At 40.5% G+C, this 21,094-nt stretch overlaps 1 protein-coding gene across 2 annotated transcripts in view; it reads right to left on the reverse strand.

Annotated features, from left to right (window-relative positions):
* Positions 1-21,094, reverse strand: part of CACHD1 (cache domain containing 1) — a gene marked incomplete at its 5' end in the record, with an annotated part of 217,684 nt that overhangs the window by 154,750 nt on the left and 41,840 nt on the right. The gene's annotated exons all lie outside the window — the stretch shown is intronic.

The raw sequence follows: 21,094 nt of genomic DNA on the forward strand, positions 1-21,094 counted from the left end.
GGGCTGCACTCAAGGATTCCAACTTTGGGGCATCTTTGATCTGTAGAGATGAGAAGGTAGACAGGGAAACAGCATCCCATTCCTTGAACGCAAGGAGATCTGCATCTGTCCAAACCCTGCTCCGCTGTTCTCTGCTCATCCATTTTATGCCATTTAAGAAGAATCAAGTTATTTTTTTGACCAATTTTGCCAAAGGTGTCCTTAAAAAACAAAGCCATCTCTAACTGCCTATGCTGTTCTTTCCTTCTACCCAACAAGAACAATCAGGAAGGATCTCCACACCAAAGGTTTAACAAATGTCTAGAAAAGTTCCACTAATTAATCCACTCATGATTCTCTGGCTAAATGATGCATGTGGTCGTCCTTTCCCTGAAAGTTTTCTGAAAGTATAGTGGTAATAAATTGAGGCCTGTATTCTACCATCCAGTGATATAAACCCAAACCAGAGGTTGTCAGGGAAGGAAGAGGGCATGAAGAAATGGTCTCCACAGGAGCTGGGGCTCTCAAATAACTGGGCTCCAGACACCCAGAAGGAAAAGAACAGGTTTCTGACTTACATGGGAAAAAAATAAACCTGGAGAGTTTTTGCATTCGCAGGAATGGGAAATTGCTTCACTTCATCAATTTTGAAACTTGAACTTAATTGCTCCTTTCCCTAGTGCCCTCCTCCCACCCCAAGTCTCTCTAAACTTTAGAGTCTAAAAGAAACCCTGTTACAGAACTGTCAGCCCTCTCAGGACTTTGCAAATTCCAAAACAAGTCAGAGCAGGCCGGAACTTTTTCTTCCAGAAATAACATTGTTATTAACTACTTTTGTTTGTCTCTTTCTCCAATCACTTTAAAAAAAAGTCATGAGGTCCTCATGGTCCCCACAGACATGGGTAGACATGAATCACTTCTTACCATTTTTCACCACTGAAAGATGAATGAAAAAGAAAGGGGCCGCTGAGAGGAGAAACCACCCATAACTTGGAATCCCACATGCTCCGTAAGTATGGCTCAGGAACCCCTACCATGTTGTCTTAAAAATAAAAAGACGCAACAGTTTACACCGTTTCTATGAGAGGTGGCCACCATTGCAGTTATGCCCACCTTATGGGTATATATGCCCAGATGCGTGGGTTCTGAGGGGCTTGACTAACTGAGTTGAGTTCAAACGCAAACTCCCACCTTCTGACCCTAAATCCCAGGAAGCTTCACAGTCTATACATCAAATAAAGCAACGCTAAGGCAGGTTTTTATTTGGCCCTATTAGTAGCACTAATGCAGATGCCATTCTTTCTAGTTCTTAGATCATCTCTTCATTCAAAAGCAGTAACAGGGGCTTCCCTGGTGACGCAGTGGTTAAGAAGCCGCCTGCCAATGTGGGGGACACGGGTTCGAGCCCTGGTCCAGGAGGATCCCACATGCCGCGGAGCAACTAAGCCCGTGCGCCACAACTACTGAGCCTGCGCTCTAGAGCCCGCGCGCCACAACTACTGAGCCCGTGTGCCACAACTACTGAAGCCCGCGCGCCTAGATCCCGTGCTGCACGAGAGAAGCCACCGCAAATGAGAAGCCCGCGCACCGCAATGAAGAGTAGCCCCCACTCCCCGCAACTAGAGAAAGTCCGCGTGCAGCAACAAAGACCCAACGCAGCCAAAAATAAATAAATTTTTTTAAAAGATGATGCTTTAAAAAAAAAAAAGTAACAATTTTAAAAAGCACATACCCAGAACAAGAACAAAAACATTGTTGCTTACATTTCTAAGATTCTTATAACTACGTGAAAATTGAGTTGCTATAAAATGAAATTTTAAAATTATTTTAAAAGTATCATTAAGTGGGGAATTCCCTGGCAGTCCAGTGGTTAGGGATCAGGCTCAGTTCCTGGTTGGGGAACTAAGATCCCACAAGCCATGTGCCCCCCCCATCAAATACAGTCATAATGAAATTCAGAAACACAAAATGAAACAGTACAGAATGAAATGAGGATGAAATAAAAATTTTTTAAAGTATCACTAAATGATAATAAAATTAATAGTGGTCAGTGGTCTGTCTACTTAAAAGAGCTCTCGCCCCTCCTCTTCTCTTCTGCATACAGGTCCTTCCGTGTAATCTCACAGGCAGGCTGAAGAATGCAGTGTTGCCATTACCTAAAGAAAACCCAGAGTGTCCAGAGAGATCGAATCAGTTAAAGTGCACTGCACATGTGGGATCAATTAGGTGGAGACGACCTTTATATTGAGGAGAATACTGAAATGCCAGTCAGCCCCCTTAATGTCTGACCTATATCTGAAACTCAAGAACGGCAATAATTCTAAAGATTTAAGCACCTCAGGCTACTGTATTTGGTAATCAGTAATACAGTGTGATAGAAAAGAAGCCAGGAGAGGGAGGTAAGTGAGCTGCACTGAGAACCAGCATGTCAAAACTGGACAAGACTCTTCAGAGCTTCTAATCTGACGCACTTATCATAAAGGGGAGGAAAAGAGTGTCCGGATAAGTTATTAGTTTTCCAGTTTGGGGTATCTAGTTGACATTCTTTGACTGTATTAATCATTGAGAGATTTTTCGCTCTCTCTGACATTTTAAACCCTTGGAGGCTACTTTCACTCCCTCTGTCTCTGATGGGGAATACTCATTTCTCAATGCCGTTCTTGACAGGAGACCTAATATACCTAATATACTAATATCCTGCGAGATTTACAGGAATTTTATAAGAATTATGAAGGAGAATACAAAAGAACATTACAATTTTATATGATAATATTTGTTATCCACAAAGAGAAATGAGTCAGGAGACAGACGTTCGCTGAGACAGTGCACTGGTGGTGGTGTTACGGATGCACCAGATACACAGCATACAGTGACGCAAGCTCTTCTTTGGCATAAAGTTCAAATCCTGCCTCTCCCCTCACTAGTAAGGCAACCTTGGGCTAGTTACTTGGCCATTCTTACTCAATGTCCTCATTTGCAAAGCAGGAATAATAAGTCTCTCATCCATGGGATTGCTGTATTAAAAAAACAACAACAACAGAAACCAATACATGGAAAGCAATAAGTAGACAGGAATATAATAAGCATATAATAAGCATAATAAATACAGCTATAATGACCACCACCACCTCTACCACCATCAGTGTCTTTGGTTCCAGAGTTTTTCCTGCATTGAACATATGTTATTTTTGTAATTTAAATACATGATTAAAAATATTTCAAGGATTATTTCTCCCCTAATTCTGCTTTTCAGTTATTCTTACAATACAGAAAGTCATCTCTAGAACTTTTCTGGAACCCTCTTTGGATTTTGGTAATGAACTACGAGCTGTCATTTCTCTCATAAATTCAGTTAGGTAGGTAGGCAAACATAGTGTATTTAAAAGTACTTTTTACATAGTTAGTTGCTAAACAGTATATTATTCCTATGCCTGTCCCATGAACTAGGAAATGCCAATGATATGAACCATGTCATGCAGTCAAAGGTTAAAAACCCAATGTACGGTGCTATATGATCTTGAACATAGAGCCAAATATGACAAAACACTACAGTGAGCTCGCTTCTGGAGAAAGGTGAAAATCTTCCTACACATAAATTATTCACACAGGTCAATATTTGTTATTATTACTTATCATTACTCAAATGGTAAAATAATCTAGAGCTGTTCAAAGCTGCTCCTCCTTTCAGCTACAACAGCACAGATAGTTTCATTGAAAATATGTAAAAACAAAACAAAAAAGTCAGCAAAACCTTTACAAGCCTTTTCAGACCCCGGCACCATTTACCTCACAAAGTTCAACAATTATGAGAAGCTGGAATGCTTGTGTTTCATTACACTAGCAAAACCAAGAATAAAGCATGGAATAATTTCCAGATGGTGTCCTTTTTTGTACAGATTTTCAATTCAACATTGTTCTGAAAGCTTTAGTCATCTGAACACAGAGTTGTAAGCATTCTACACAAGACTCTCGTTCTTGAATAAAGACTCATATACTGCATTTACTGAGTTTTCTAGTTATTAGAAAGAGAGCAAGAAAGAATAAAGCATGTGGTGAGTCTCTTCTACAAATAGCAAAATCAATGATTGCAAAAGAATATAGTTCAACCCCCCCATATGCCCAAATTCTCTGTAGACTATTTCTGACTTTTTAAACTATCAAATCTATATATACACATATAAATGTACATTTTATATATAAACTTCCATTTTAAAAAGTGTAAAGATTTACAGAATCACGGGTTTAAAAAGCTTTAAAAAATAAACTTACATAACTATGAAACAAAGAGCAATCTAGATTAGCATCTATAGCATACAGAGCACAAAGGGCACTGTAAGCAACAGATGAATTCTATTAGGGCTCTAACAGACCTCAGATGGATCCAGAAAGCCTCTACAGTGCCTCTGAGAAGTGTGCATTCCAGTAATTGCTTTTAAGTGCTCCTCCATACCAGTGTAGGCGAGGGCATGCAGACTCAGAAGACCCACTTCTATGTAAAGCAAATGCAACTCCAAATGGTCATGCCTCTCAAACACTTCCACTGCTGTATTAAAAATGAACAAGGGCTTCCCTGGTGGCGCAGTGGTTGAGAGTCCGCCTGCCGATGCAGGGGACACGGGTTCGTGCCCCGGTCCGGGAAGATCCCACATGCCGCGGAGCAGCTGGGCCCGTGGGCCATGGCTGCTGAGCCTGCGCGTCCGGAGCCTGTGCTCCGCAACGGGAGAGGCCACAGCAGTGAGAGGCCCAGGTACCGCAAAAAAAAAAAAAAAAAGAACAAACCCACCCCAAACTATTTTTCTATTATAGAAAACCTATAAAAGAAGAGAAAATAGTATAACAAACCTCCACATACCCATTACCTAGCTTCAACCAAGGCACAGTCTCATTCACCCATAAACCCACTTCCCCAACCTAACTTATTTCTGAAGCAAAGACACCCAGTAATGTGATCCACAGATAGTCTGCATAAAATTCTAAAACATAAAGACTATTTTTGTAAAAAAAAAAAACCCCACAATACTATTATTACATTAATAATAATTCTTGACTACCATCAAATACTCAGTCAGGTTCAAATTGCACTGCTAAACTTTACAGACTGGGAAGCTCTACTGGGAAGAATGGGAGCAGTAACGAGGAGCAGGTCAACGTTGCAACTTATGCTTTTGTTTTAAAACTGTGCCAGCATTTAGGGCAGAGCATGGTCTAATTCCTTGGACTCGGATCATTCCAAACTCTACTAAGGGTCCTCTCTTTCTCTTGCAGCCCAGATGCAATGCTCTTTCACTTGGAAAAGAGGCCACGCCAGAATAAAATACAGGAAGCCATTTTCCTCACTAGTATTTTCATAATTAGGAGGAAACTACTAAACGAGCCCAAATCTCCTGAATTTTGCCTATGTCGCGAGAACATTTTAAAAAGTGTTTTCTTTTGTTGCACATCTGAAACTAATATAGTACTGTATGCCAACTATACTTCAATTAAAAATAAGTTTTCTTTTGAAAAAATTTCAGACTTACAAGTTACAAATAAAGTATGTTTCCCATGTACTGTTCACCCACCTTCCCACAACAATAACATCTAACATAAGCGTTTTTAAGAACCTGCACCAATCCATACACCTATGACCAACTGATTTTAGAAAAGGGTGCCAAGACCATTCAATGGCAAAAGAAGGGTCTTTTCAAGAAATGGTGCTGGGACAACTGGATAGTCACATGTAAATGAATGAAGTTGAACGCTTATCTCATACCCTTTGCAAAAATTAACCATAAAAATGAATCAAAAACCTAAATGTAAGAGCCAAAACTATAAAAGTTCTAGAAGAAAACACAGAGGCAAATCTTCATGACCTTGGATTTAGCAAAAAATTCTTAGATATGACACTAAAAACATGAGCAACAAAAGAAAAAGATAGATATATGGGACTTCATCAAAATTAATCAAAGGACACCATCAAGTAAGTGAAAAGACAGCCCACAGAATGGGAGAAAATATTTACAAATCATGTAGGTGATAATGGACTTATATCTAGAATATGTAAAGGATTCTTACAACTCAGTAAGAAAAATAATTATAAAATAGGTAAAGGATCTGAATAGACATTTCTCCGAGGAAGACATACAAATAATTCATAGGCACATGAAAAGATATTCAACATCATTAGTCATCAGGGAAATGTAAAACAAAATCACAATGAGATACCACTTCACATCCACTAGGATGGCTAGACAAAAAGTCTTAACAGAAAGTGTTGATTAGGATGTGGAGAAATCAGAACCTTTATACACTACTGGCCAGAATGTAAAACGGTGCAGCCACTATGGAAGAGTCTGGTAATTCCTCAAAATGATTAAACAGAATTACCGAATGACCTAGCAATTCCATTCATAAATATATACTCAAGAGAAATGAAACATAGCAGAACTATTCACAATAGGCAAGACACAGAAACAACCTAAATGTCCATCGACAGATGAATGGATAAGCATATGTGATACATATATACAATGGAATATTATTCAGCCATAAAAATGAATGAAATAATGCCATTTGCAGCAACATGGATGCAACCAGAGATTATCATACTAAGTGAAGTAAGTCAGAAAGACAAACATGATATGATATCACTTATATGTAGTGTAGAATCTAAAATGTGACACAGATGAACCTATCTATGAAACAGAAACAGAATCATGGACATAGAGAACAGACTGGTGATTGCCAAGGGGAAGGGGGTTGGGGGATGCATGGAGTGGGAGGTTTGGGTTAACAGATGTAAACTTTTATGTATAGAATGGATAAACAACAAAGTCCTACTGTATAGCACAGAGAACTATATTCAATATCCTATGATAAACCATGATAGAAAAGAATACAAAACAAGAATGTGTATATATATACATATATATAACTGAATCATTTTCCTGTATAGCAGAAATTAACATATAAATTGACCATACTTTAATAAAAAATTGATAAAAAAGGGAAATGAAACCCATATCCACAGAAAAATTTGTACACAAATCCTTACAGCAGTGTTATTCATAGTAGCCATAAAAGTAGCAACAACCCAAATGCCCATCAACTGAAGAATGGATAAACAAAATGTGGTATATCTCTACAATGGCATATTATTCAGTCATAAAGAGGAATCAAGCACTGACACATGCTACGACATGGATAGATCCTGAAAATATTAGGCAAAGTGAAAGAAGCTAGTTACAAAGATCACATATAATTCTATTTCATATGAAATGTTCAAAATTGGGAAATCTATAGAAACAAAGTAGATCACTGGTTGCTTAGGGCTTGAAGAGAGGGACAGGAGGATAGGATGGTGACAGTTAAATGGTACACAGTTTCTTTTCGTGGTGATGGAAAATTATAAAATTATGATGAGAGTTGCCAACATTTGTGAATATACTAAAAACAATTGAGTTGTATACTTTAAATGGGTGAATTATATGGTATGTGAATTATATCTCGATAAAGCTGTTAAAAAATAAATAAAATGCATAGATATATTTTAAAAAAGAAAAAGACCCTGCACGACTGGCTTTCAGTCCTTAATTCTGCTCTTCTAACTAGTTTTTCCTGGCCATGGTCAAGCACATATCACTTCCCTACAGAAGAAGGACAAAGAAAGTGCAGATGGCTCTTGGAGATGTGAATGCTTTTTATGAGTTCTAAGGAGACAGCCAAAGGGCAATATCAAAACTTTTCATTTACTGCCTCTTATAGAAAGAAGTGTCTGGAGCATAAAACACTTTATTCTTTATATCCTATAACACCAGATATAAGGAAAATGTTTGCTCTGCAGGGGGGAAGCGACAATGCTTTCCCCACTTGCATCTAAATCTCTGTGAAGAGAGATGTATATCATGGTATTCTGTAAATACTCAATGTGTTTGATTCGACTAATTTGGGATATAAAAGCACCAGTGGGTGCTTCAGAATCTTGTACAAGAAGGCATTCCTGAACGTAGTGCTGCCTTTAAAAAATGGTCTACTAGGAAGGTCTCTGGTCCAAGGGTACAGTATCTTCTGGAAGAAAGAGGAGACAAGTAGGAATTAGAAATCTGGGTTCTCCTGGCTGCACACTCACAAGATCTCCTTCCTCTCTGTCTCCTTTTTCTCTTCCTGTGAATAGTGGTACCTTTGGGAAGAGGAATTAATTAGGAACGGGCACAAGGGAGCTCCCCGGGGTTTTGGAAATGTCCTGTCCACAATTTTGACCTTGGTGGTGGGGTTGCACAAGGATATACATATGTAAATTTTCATCAAGCTGTACATTTAAGATTTATGCACTTGACTGTATCTTGTATCTCAATTAAAAATAAAATCAGACAAAATGGTTTCTATGAAAGCACTTTGTATATTGTCAGGTGCTATGTAACTGAAAGATATTATCATTTTAAGAGACTTTTTTTGTTTCTTTTAAGGTAGTAGGTTTCTCAGGTAGAACACACTGAATGAGGAAGTAGTCGTCGTACATTCTCCAACAGTCCTCGATTCAATGATGTTTACCATGCAAAGGCTGTGTTACAGGCACTGTGTGACCACTAGAGATACAAAGCTACCATTATTATTTTGTGTGTGTGTGTGTGTGTGTGTGTGTGTGTGTGTGTGTGTGTGTGTGTGTGTGTGTGGTACGCGGGCCTCTCACTGTTGTGGCCTCTCCCGTTGCAGAGCACAGGCTCCGGACGCGCAGGCTCAGTGGCCATGGCTCACAGGCCCAGCCGCTCTGCAGCATGTGGGACCTTCCTGGACCGGGGCACGAACCCGTGTCCCCTGCATCGGCAGGCGGACTCTCAACCACTGCGCCACCAGGGAAGCCCAAAGCTACTATTCTTAGAGCTGTGATCATATCTAAGCTGTTGCCCTGTTCACCAAGTACTCCTCTGTGAAACAAAACAAAACCCATCTGATAGAACTACGAAATCAAGCCCTCTTCCCCATCTAAGGCTCATTTGGATCTTGCCTAGACCATATTCCAAGGTCTGTTACTGTATGATGGTGTTGGGGGTCACGGTGAAGCACAAGGAATTTATTACCTTGGGTCTCCATATTTAGGCACCTGCAACCTCGGGTAGCTCCCTACCATCCCTCGTGATTAGGAGCTCCCACTGTGGCACTCACCCTGGGTAGAGCTCCAGCTCCTCTTTTTCTTTCCCTCTCTCTTCCTTCTAGATCAAAGTTTCTGAGTAGGGTTTGGTAGGCAGAATTTTAAGATGGCCCCAAGATTTCTGGCCCCTGTTTGTACATGCCCTGCATAATCTCTGGGATTGACATTTTACTCTGTCATTAGGTTAGGTTATATGGTACAGCTGACTTTCAAAAAGGGAGATAAGCCAGTGGGCCTAACCTAATCATACGAACCCTTTAAAAGCCCAGAGTTCTTCTCTGGCTAGTGCCAGAAGGGGAATCAGAGAGGCATGCTCCAGCTGGCCTAGAAGGAAACAACACCCATAGTGCAAACTGCGTATGGAAGCCACCTGGCAAGGTAGTGAGCTGCCTGTAAGAATTGAGAGTGGTCCCTGGCCAACAGCCACAAGGAAAATCAGGACCCTGGTCCTGCAACCACAAAGAAATGAGTGAGCTTAGAAGATGACCCCCAAACCCACATGATAATTACCCCCCCAGCTGACACCTTGATTTCAGTCTAGTGAGAGCCTAAGCAGAGAATCCTGCCATACCATGCCTTGAATTCTGCCCTAAAGAAACTGCAATATAATAAACTGGTGTTTTCAAGCTATCAAGTTTGGCGTAATTGTTACGTAGCAATAAGAAACTAATGTAGGGATTATAGGACAGCCCAACCTACAGAGACAGACCTAGGTTTAGATAAGGGTTCCACTGCATCTCTTTCTTAGCCTCAGTTTTCTGTCTATGAAATGGAGCTGAGTCTCTGCTTCACAGAGCAGATGAGAAGATAAGTAGAGACAATGTATGTAAAGTTCTCGACACATATTAAGTGCTCAATAAATGGTAACTAATATGATTTTCCACTCACTGACAGGAGATGGTTCTGAGTATGTGGAAATTAAGCAAGGCTTTTTGAACAAAGGAATCCTGACAAATCGTTTCAAAGTCTAACTGCTATAGAGTGCCATTAACAACAGTGGTTTCCACCATGGGGTTCTAAAGACAGTGTTAAGATGCCCACTTAGCAATAATTCAGTACAGGTAATGCGACATCACCTGGGAGTTAATCAGGTTCAACTACAACTCAAATGCAGTTGGCATTATATTCAGGAAGGCCCTCTCCAGGGGTAGGCAACTCGTGTTCTAATCATGAAGCCTATACAAGGCACCGCAAATGCTTCCGTTATCCATATTAATCAGCATCAGACCCTTTGGCAATTAGCAAAGTGAATGTCAGGGGTGGACTGCGCTGGGAGGGATGAAATGAGTGGCTTATGAGCAGACACTGTAAATGTCAGAAATGGGCCCTCACTGGTGAAATGAAGGATATATTCAAGTTACAAGGATTGGCCCAAATATTTTAGAGCAACCCCTACCCTTGCATGACCAAGAATGCAGCCTTGATAGGCTTGTTCCCTAAATGACCTCACGTCCAGCTACAGTTGGAAGACTGCCAGTTGCTTGGTGCTGATTATTAAGGAAAAGAGAATGCTCTTCTGGAATGCCGTCAGGTCTAGGAGTGCAGTTTCCATGCAAGGTGGCGATCAGAGCAACTAAAGGAAGAGAGCTGGGACTTTATCAAGCATACAGAGCGATTTTGCAGGAACTGTTTTGTGCCTGCTGGCTGACGTCTGGCTGTGAATCAACGTCCGGACGCATGGCAGAATCACGTCTCAGACGTGCTCTAGTTACAACCAGGTGGCAAGGTTGTGGGATAGTAGCTAAACCTCACTCACCTCAAGTAATTTGGCTGCTATCAAAATCAACCCCCGCAAAACCCTAGGAGTTGTGCATAACCAAATTGGCTTAGGTCAGTTTACAACAGGTGGCAATGATTGAGAGCCATTTGGAAAAAAAAAAGTCAAAATCTGCCGGTCATAAGATGAGCTAAAACATCGAGTTTTTTGGTTTGCCCTGGAATTGTACCAACTTAGTACTATACTAACTCTGGTTAACTCAAGCTGTTCAAAGGATCTGATTGATGGTTAACGGGCAGTCACTGATAACTTGTTTTTTGAATTTTATTTTATTATTTTTTTTAATACAGCAGGTTCTCATTAGTTAACTATTTTATACATATTAGTGTATATATGTCAATCCCAATCTCCCAATTCATCCCAGTCACTGACAACTTTTTGCTGGAAGGAAAAACAAGTCAATTCAGACTTAACTAGTTTGGTCGGTGTTTTAAAAGTATTAGAAATAATAATGAGCTAGTTCTCTAATACCAGGTTAGTCAATGCTTTCATTTTAGAGATAAGGAAACTGAGGCCTGGAGCCGATGAATAATTTTGCTAAGGTGGTGCACACGTTTCCATTTCTGAAATCAGACCTCCTTAGGGTACCTGATGTGACGCTCCGAGCAATTTCTGGCTGTGCCTCAAACAAAAGGTTCCATTGCCTCAACCTGTTGCCCCAGATTATTTAGCGGCTGGAATTTTCCCACATTTCCATTGCCGAAGGCAAAAAGTTTATCAATCAGGCCAAGAAGCTACTTGAGTCTCTGAGACTTTTGAGTAAATTCTTCCATAAGTCCACCATCGCATGGGTAACAAAGGGTTAATAGGATTTTTACACGTTCCTGCTAATGAGTCACCCCTCAATTGTAAAGCTTTAACTCAATTAAGTGATGCCTATCTCCAAAATTACCCCAAATAATTACCATAATGGGTGAAAGATGGGGTATTGTGAGGAGCTAAATATTAGTAGGTCCACTAGACAGAGGACCATATTGTTAGGGTGTGTGTTGGAAGGTACAGGCTGATGGTCTAGTCAAGGCCCTTATCTCTAGGGTTCTGGAGTGCAATAGGTTGTAAATAACCTGAAAGAAAGCCCCAAACTTCAACTCCAGTGAGGCAGTGGAGAAACGCCCACGCTTGACATGCTACTCTCTACAAAAGGTGAAACAATAATCGTCCCACCCTCTCTGTCCCCAAACAATGACTTCACCAGAAAAGTGGTTCCCAACATTTGTAGTCAAAATTCTAGTAACTTGGTGACATCTGTATACCTCATTTTGTTCCTATTCCATGAGGTAGAAAAGGCACATGCAACTCAATGCATTTCGGAGATGAGGAACTTCAGACTCATAAATGTCATGGTTACTTAGCTGCTTTGACAGAGCCAGGCATGGAACCTAGCTCTTCTGACTTCAATCCCATGAGGTCCTGTGTTAAATTTTGCATCATAGCCCCCTTCCATCCCATCTACCATTCCCTAGTATCACCATATTCCCGTGCAGGCATTAAAAAAACAGATTACATATGAACTTGGTTGAGCAAAAGAGGACACAAATCAAACAGTGGAAGATGATCTTGAATGTTGAAAGCCAGGTTTAAGAGTCATTGATTCTCCTTGGAGACATAGCACAGAAACGTTTTCAATCCCTGTGTGTGTTGAAAGTATGTCTGCTGCTGTTATCTCAGACGAAAGAAGTTAAGCATAGGTCATGAGCTGACAAATTACTACACTTAAGCTCTTCCTCCTATCCCATAATGGATCCTCTTCACTGTAAGGAGATACAAACATTTAAAAAACACTAAACCAACCAACACCTCCCAGGATCCTCTACAAAGGTTTCCTGGTTCAGTACGGGGAGCCTGGAAGACATCAAGTCTGTTCAAAGAGGATCACAAGCTGTGCTACCACAGGATTCTACTTTCCTTCCCTCTTAAGATCTAATCATTTCCTTTGTTTCCCAAGGAATACAACCATTACAGCCACAGGGCTGCCAAGTTCAATCAATGACATAGAGTAGGCAGGGCAGCTACCCTGGGGTAGTGGAATACACTGTTTCCCACATATTTAAAGTGTAAAAGGTTAAGCTAATAGGAGAAAGAGGAGCAAGGAGCTACACGGCCCAGGTCTCTCCTCCTGATGAGAAGCAGCTCGGCGATGATGATTGAGCATGTCACTTCTCTACTCAAGACCCCTCAATGGGGACTTCCCTGGCAGTCCAGTGGTAAAGAATCCGCCTTCCAATGCAGGGGGCGCGGGTTCGATCCCTGGTCGGGGAACTAAGATCCCACATGCCCCGCGGCAGCTAAGCCTATGAGCCACAACTGCTGAGCCCACAAGCCCTGGAGCCTGCGCGCCACAACTAGAGAGAGAAAACCCGCACACCACCACTAGAGAGAAGCCCGAGCACGACACGAAGAAGAGCCCATGCCACAACAAAAGATCCCACATGCCTAAACGAAGATCCCACGTGCCGCAACTACAACCTGACGCAGCCAAAATAAATTAAAAAAAAAGACCCCCCCAATGGCTCCCCATTACTCACAGTGGCCTCTAAAGCCCTAGTGATCCCTCTTCCTCTCCTCCTGCCACCGTGGCCTCCTTGCTGTTCGCCCTCACCTTAAGCCCTCTGGCCAGGTTCTTCCCAGAGATCCACATGGCAAACTCCCTCACATCCTTCAAGTCATATGCTCAAGTGTCATTTTCTCAATCAGGCCCGTGGTGAATACACTATTTCATGGCAACATCAAAGGCCACCCGAGGCCCCTACAAACTCTCTTAATCCTCCTTACCCCTCTTTACTTTTTTATTTAATAGCATTAGACACTCTCCAACACGATATATAATTTACTTCCCAACATTCATTATGTCTATTGTCTAGCTCTCCCCTGCTAGACAATTGGAATGGAAATTCCATGCCAGAAGGGACTTTTGTTTTGGTAACTGATGAACTGGTAGGACAAAAGAGTGCCCAGGGGCTTCCCTGGTGGTGCAGTGGTTGAGAGTCCGCCTGCCGATGCGGGGGACACGGATTCGTGCCCCGGTCCGGGAAGATGCCACATGCCGCAGAGCGGCTGGGCCCGTGAGCCACGGCCGCAGAGCCTGCGCGTCCGGAGCCTGTGCTCCGCAACGGGAGAGGCCACAATAGTGAGAGGTCCGCGTACCGCAAAAAAAAAAAAAAAAAAAAAAAAAGTGCCCAGTACACAGTATGCACTCAAATATTTGCTGAATGAATGCATAAAATGTACCTGTGTGCTAATAAACAACAGCAGGTAGCATTTGTTGAGAAATATCTCAGACATATAGCAAGAGTTTTACCTGCATTATCTCCTGTGATCCCCACAAACCTATGAGACAGGTACTAATAGTATCCCCAATTTACATATGACAAAACTGAGGCATGAATGACTTGCCCAAGGTCACATTGCTAGTAAGTAGAGAAGCCAGAATGAAAACCCAGGTCTTTCCGACTCCAGTTAACTCCAATGCTCTATTTTCCATTTCAGCTCTGCTAGATAAGTGTCTATGGTTTTGTTTTTGGTGGAACTCCATCAAGCGTTTATTAGGGGAAGGGTCTGGAATACAAAAAAAATGCTCTAGTAAATTCCAAGAGAAAATTCTCTACAAAAAAGTTTCCCTAGAAACATTTCTATATCAGAGGATATCCTCCTGTCATATGGCGGTAAGAACAAACATCAAGCGGATGTGTCGTTTAAGTGATACGACACAAATGAACTTATCTATGAAGCAGAAACAGACTCACAGACGTAGAGAACAGGCTTGTGGTTGCCAAGGTGGAGGGAGAGGGAGGGATTGGGAGTTTGGGGTTAGCGGAGGCAAGCCATTACATACAGAATGGATAAGCAACAAGGTCCTACTGTATAGTACAGGGAACTATATTCAGTAACCTTTGATAAACCATAATGGAAAAGAATATGAAAAAGAATGTATATATACATGTATAACTGAATCACTTTGCTGTGCAGCAGAAATTAACACAACATTGTAAATCAACTATACTTCAATAAAATAAAAACATAACAATCAAGAAGATGAAAACCTCGGTTCAAATCCAGACATTCTCCCAACCAGCTCTGAGATCAATCAGGTTAATAATCGATGAAACAGGGATAATGATGCCTATTATGCAAGCTTGGTTTAAGGATTAAATGAGAACTGTTCATGAAAGTGCAAAAAAAAAAAATCTGGCTCATTATTTGGTCCTTTCTTCTTTCCAGTGTTGACCACTTCAATTACACAACCTTCACTTTGTTCGTGAACGAACAAACATTTATTAAGTACCCCGTGTGTGCCAAGCATCATGCTGGATGTTGTGATTACAAATGCAATAAGATGGACTGTTATGTAGGCAGGCTCCCAGTCTAGAGATGAGGCAGGTCAGCAAACCAGTTATTCTAGAACCACATGAGAAATGATGCCACAGAGATATGTGGACATCACAGGACACTTAATGCCAAAATGAACTGCTTTGGCTAAAACGAGAATGGAGAGAGAACTGATAATTGATTGCCAAATCACCAGAAAAACAAAGAATATGAAAAGGACAGGTAAATCAAGAATTGGGACTACACTGCTGAACAAAGGACCCATGTTACATTATCCTTAGCTTAGAATTAATCTGCAAGTGTTCAGTATCAGTCTAGTTTACATGCTACTTATCAAGAAAATGACTACCTGAATAAATAAGAATTTTCTCAGATATCTGTAGTCTGTATGTGAGAATCCTATCAACAAACTCTTATAACACGTCGTCTATGAAGCATACCCCAAATTCCAAAGACTTAAGGATCTCAAAATCTCAGGGTTTATACATGCTTTTAATTTAGGAAGTAGAAGTAGGCAAGGGAAGGGATGACATTTCAGTGTCCTCCTAATTTTTGAATTAAAATCAGTGAATCCCAGAGTTGGGACCATGAATCCCAGCCACTTTTCCAAAAATACAGACAGATCAGCATGTTAGTTTAATTTCTGTACACCACTCCAGACCACCTGCATCCCCCAATAGTGTCAGATAACAGGCCTTTCTTCATACATTAATTTTACATTACCCTCTCACCCAGGCAGCCGGGGAATTAACAAGCAGTCCCTGCGGCTCAATCTGAACAGAGCTGGCATGCGTTCAGGCAACACAACTACAGCTGTTGCATAATAGCACTCTTCATTTGAGGAAGCCACACCACCACAAATACTAACAGTCAAAATGATTTAAGAAGGGGAAAAAATGCTTTGAGATATTGTGAACTTGCAAAGACAGAAACTCATTTTCGTTTTTAATTGCCTAAGCTTATATTCCAAAGGTCCTAGACAAATGTCAAACCAATCAGACTGGAAATGCATCTGGTTTGAGGAGACCTCTCAGGGTAATTTGAATTCAGTCTCTCACACCAAGTGGTAGGGTCTGTATTTTTTACTCTCTGTTTTCATTATAACCTGAAAGTGAAACTTCCACAGCTCCCTGGTTCTGTTTTCCACAGTATACCCCAAGGAAATTATTTTTTAGAGGTATGCTGTTCAGTTAAGGTGAGTAGACATTGTTAAATTGTAAACAGTTTGTGTTAATGAGACTTCAGGATTCATTATGAGAACAAGAAAAAAAGTCTAAGAATTCCTACTATTCAGATTAACGTACAGCCCTAATTTTTACCCTTCTGTGTTGTGCATATGCGTGTTCCTCCCAAATCCACCTGTAACGTGACAAAAATCACATGGATACCAACATGCCAACAAAGAGATCTGGAAAACTTGAACATGGGGAAAATATCTCCATTATGACCAAGGAAGAACATATGAGCTCAACAGCCCTTGAACTAGTCAACTTCATGCTCTTTCTCAGCATAAATATAAAATAGATTATTTAATTCTAATTACAAAGGACAAATAAGGACTCTGTAAGAACAAATCAGGCCAAATTATGTCATTTACTTTACAAGTAGAAATCGTATGAACTAATATATACCTTGATTTTTTCAAGACATTTGATGAAGTATTTCACACTTTGTCCTTGAGATCAAGGTGACACACTGAGCTAGGCTGTCAGACATGGAACTCGGACACCATCATAAAACTAAGCCATCTCTGGATACTTAAAAGAATATAAATAGGGGCGATCACATAGCTTTGCTGCAGAGGTAAATATCAATAATCCTATGGTCAACTATGAATCTAGCTCTGTTGCCTACAAAAACATTCCTTCCCCAGCCATAGTTCAGTTTTTCAAAATGTAGAGTAAAAGGAGAAATTCCTTCCTTTCAATGTTAAAGTTAAAACACTTTTATGTAAAGCTATGAAAGAAAAGAAAAGAAAAGAAAGAAAGAAAAAAGAAAGAAAGAAAGAAAAAGAAAAGAAAGAGAGAGAGAAAGAAAGGAAGAAAGGGAAGGAAAAGAAAACCCACAGTCAAGTTGGCAAGAGTCCTTTCCAGCTAGATAGCCATATGGACACCTCTTGAAAAAAGCCATATGGTTATACTTGTTATTTTTGGCCTCTTTACCCTTAACTTCTTTCTAGTATATAGAGGTCTCCAGTTATTACCACCAAGTGATAAATCACTTTGAATTTCCAAGGCTACAAAAGGAATTTACTGGCAACTGTTCCAGGTTTCACTTTTAGCTGTAGACCCTGGAGAATTCTTAAGTGAAGGATGCTCACATTTTCCAAAAATGTTATTCTACTGAAGCTAGGTCAAAACTTTAGATCTAAACTTTATCTGGATAGCTAAGTTTCAAATGGAGAAAGTAAAACACAGGTGGAAATGAATAGGATACAGTAAGAAGGAACTTACCAGTTTAACCTTTCCTCCAACAGTAGTTTTTTTTTTTTAAGAGAAAGGATGGGAAAAGGGCCCCCCTGAAAAGATTACCTGGACCAGAGGCTGCAAACTGGCAAGCTAACTTGACCTGCATCAGTCTTTTGTTTGACCAGCACAATGTTATGGGTGTTTTAATTTGAGCCAATGTTTAAAATTCAGGAAATTTTACATTTAACAAAAATGTGGATTTTCAACATGTTTTGAAAAACTGGAAGATCTGGCAATACCAGACTAACATTCCTGCTACCAACAATTGGCTTTAATTGACAAGAAGCTGCCTCCTTTAGATGGGTCATACAGTCTTTGGTTTGACGCATACGTTTAAGGCCTACTTCACTCATGTCCATTTTCTGACTGGCAACCTATCGAATGACTAGAAATGAAGCGCTGGTTTCTTCTTGGAGTCCTTTACATCTCTACCCTTAAGGTATAACTCAAATGCCAAATGCTGCCTTGCTTTTGATATATTAACTGAGCCTTGCAGATTTATCAAATTCTACCTTGTATCACCTCCTTCTATACAGTGGCTCAGAAGCAGGGACAGTAACTTACACATGGTTATTGTAAGTCCCTTTTCTCCATAGCACTTAGCACAGTGCTTTACCTTGAGTAGCTATTTCACAAAATGTCTAGTAGTTATCTCACAGCTCTTCAGCTTGCAACAGGCTTTTACATATAGCATTCTACCTTAGAACAGTGTTTCTTAACTAGGGGTCAATTCTGCCCCCTCCCAGGGTACATTTGACATTTTTGGTTATCAAAATGGGATGGGGGGTGGAGGACAGGGGGAACTGCTGACATCTAGTGGGTAGAGGCCAGAGATGGTAAATATCTTAAAATGCACAGAGCAGCCTTTTCCACCACTACACGTAATGTCATTAGCGTCAAGGTTGAGAAAACCTGCCTTAGAAGAACCCTGGTATGGCCTATTACAAATTTGCAGACATAGTCTCAAGTGGCTTGCTCAAAGTAAACCAGCTTGCAGTAGAATCAAGGTTTGAACTCTGGAGACGGGCTCTCAGAATCTGGTAACAGCAACTGATAATAGAAAAACAGAACACAGTAAGGATGGAAATTTGTGCCTCTTTGGCATGAACTTGTGTAAGAACGTTCACAGGCCAGAGATTAACATTTAGCTAACAAAGTGTATCTGATCTTTTGTAAAATATATAGTGTGGCCTGATTATGATAGAGTCTGGGAGATCCTTAGTAGAAAATAAAACTCAACTGTATCTCATGTCAAGTTCACCACATACATATACTGAAAAACAAAGTTCTACTCCCGCAAAGAGACTATCATTAGCTATTCAAAACAAATATATGAAGTGACACCTAATACATGTGCTGATGAATAGAGAATGCAAACGACTGAAATAACAGTTTCAAAAGAAAATTCCTCTTTAGGAGAAAAAAAGAGGAAGGTGTAGCAATTTGAGGTGTGGAAGTGTTGAATTTAGCCCAAGACTGTCACATCTGCTTGGTGTATTTTTTTTTCTTTTTCCTGTTATTCCAGTTGGCCCGTGGTTCCCTCTCTCTGTTCAGAGTTGGGGAGTGGTAGGAAGTGTTAAGAAGAAAAGAGCAAAAGTTGAATCATTTGCCCTTGAACCTCAGGGCACTTGCTTTTCCACTTGCTTTTTCTGTGACTCTCAGGAAGTTCCATCAGTTTCCGAGATCTGAGAAATGGGAATAATAATTTCTACCTCAGAGGGTTATGGAAAGTAATAACAATCAGTACCTTATAAACCCTTAAAAAAGCCTCACTATGTGCCAGATGCTTTATCTCATTTGATCCTCACAACAGGATGAGGTGGCCCCCATGTATGGATGAGGGCTTAGAGAGAGTATGTGACTTTTCCAGGGCCTCAGTTAGTAAGCAGAGGAGCTGGGATTCAAACCAAAGCAATTTAATTCTAGACATCTGGTTCATAACCACATTGCTGCATAGCTTTACCAATTCAAAGTGCTTATTACTGTTTGAAATTGCTAAGAGGTTACCGGTAGACAGGTAAACTTGGAGCCAAAAGAATTCCTGGGATTCAGTAAGATGTTCCCCACCACTGTCGCAGGAAGGGGCTGGGTGACCACTTCAATGCAGGAGTTATCAGCTAGAGAGGGCGATGAGCTTTATTCCTTTACATAAAGAGGCCATTCCATTCTCACAATTTTATAGTCTGCTATTTCCTAATGGAGCTCAACCTTTTTATTTCTCAATAATCTATGTCTGGAACCTAATGGTTGTTTATTTTCCTAGGTAACCTCTATTCTCTTCTCAAGTCTTTCTTTATTCCACTTCCTTCTTTAATTTTCCATTTATCCTAGCCTGAAGGGCATGGAAAAAGCCTGGATTCTGAAATATAAAAGCCCTGAAAAATGCTCAATCTCCCCCCAAACCGCTAATTGATACTGGGCAAGTTACTAAGACTTTCTCTCAGTGAGGATTTCCTCATCTATAAAATAAAGTAACATCAAATGAGAAAAAAAAAAAAAACAGATTAACATATAGTGCCTGATCTATAGGAGCTCAGTAAACATTAATCTTCTTCATTTGCAATGTTCTCTCAACTCTCCCTACCGCAGTATCACACCGTCACTATCTGCTCTAGGGTCCTGGAGTGCCTGTAGAGATCTCAGGTACACTAAAAATAAGAACAGTCACAAGGTATTTGTGCATTTTACCTACCACATAGTTATAAGCAGAAGAAAAATGTCCTGCATTCTCTGGCTCAACATGGACTCCCAATGCAAGGACCAGAACCATTTCGAAATCCTGTATCCGTTCTTTGACATTCTAAATCCCAAATAATACCCACAGCCATATTCATCCCACAGATTTCCCCCTCATCAGAACCTCCAGGAATAACAAGTTACAAATGCGAACTTCCAGGGTCCCACAGCACTCCAATATGCAATATCTCATTTAAATTATACAACAGTCTTGCAGAGAGACTTACAAGGGCACTTGACATTATCTGAATTTATCTGAATCTTAAACCCAGTGGGCCAACCTCTCTGCCAATTTCTGGTTTTTATAGTTTGAAAACTGTACAATGCTGGATGATGACCAACACCAGGAAAAAAAAAAATCAAGACAGAAATTACCTTAACTGGGGAAAAGGAATATGTCAGAAAGACATTAGAAACACAACAAGAGGCAGGAACTCAGCACGGTTAGATAGTTGAGAACATCTCCAAGGAGATCAAATCACTAAAACACCTTCCCTAGAAGGTCACCATGAACACCTGGCTGTCCTGTCCCTGGAATCTCTTCTCCATCATCTTAAAACATTAACTGTCTGATCACCCTAGCCGTTTATGGAACAGGGAGAAAGAAGGAGCATCTGTCCATCCTCAAAAACGGTGTCTAAGATGCAGGGTAGCCAAAACAGCAACAAATGTTCAAAGATT

The sequence above is a fragment of the Grampus griseus genome, assembly GCF_964374135.1.
Source record: "Grampus griseus genome assembly, chromosome: 1".
Lineage (NCBI taxonomy): Eukaryota > Metazoa > Chordata > Mammalia > Artiodactyla > Delphinidae > Grampus > Grampus griseus.